The sequence below is a fragment of the Ipomoea triloba genome, chromosome 16, assembly GCF_003576645.1.
Source record: "Ipomoea triloba cultivar NCNSP0323 chromosome 16, ASM357664v1".
NCBI classification, from domain to species: domain Eukaryota; kingdom Viridiplantae; phylum Streptophyta; class Magnoliopsida; order Solanales; family Convolvulaceae; genus Ipomoea; species Ipomoea triloba.
Genome location: NC_044931.1, coordinates 13,870,824 through 13,871,518, shown reverse-complemented (window position 1 = coordinate 13,871,518; position 695 = coordinate 13,870,824).

Below are 695 nucleotides of genomic sequence, written 5' to 3'. Positions count from 1 at the left end.
CACCTCGTTGCGGCATTTCTCGCCAATGTCTGCACCTCGTTGCGACATTTCTCGACCAAGTCTGCACCTCGCTGCGGCATTTCTCGGCCAAGTCTGCACGTCGTTGCGACATTTCTCGGCCAACTCCGCAACTCGTTCCGACATTTCTCTGCTAAGTCCACACCTCGTTGCGACATTTCTCGGCCAAGTCCGCAACTCGTTTCGACATTTCTCGGCAAAGTCATCATTGCAGCATTTCTCGGCCATGTTCGCATATCGGTGCGACATTTTTCGGCAATGTCCGCGCAAAGTCCGCACCTCGTTGCGACATTTCTCTGCAAAGACCGCAACTCCTTCTGATATTTCCTAGTCATGTCCGCACCTCATTGCAAAATTCCTAGGCTAAGTTCGCAACTCGTTCTGACATTTCTCGGCAATGTACGCACCTCGCTACTGTATTATTGGGCCATGTCCGCACATAGTTGCGGCATTTCTCGGCCATGTCCGGGCGAAGTCTACACCTCGTTGTGGCATTTCAGGGCCAATTCCGCACATCGTTACGACATTTCTCGGCCATGGCCGGAACCTCGTTGCGGCATTTCGCGGCCAAGTCCGTACCTCGTTGCGACATTTCTCGGCCAAGTCCGCAACTCGTTGGGACATTTCTCGGCAATGTCCGCACCTCGTTGCTGCATTTCTCGGCCATGTTCGCACAT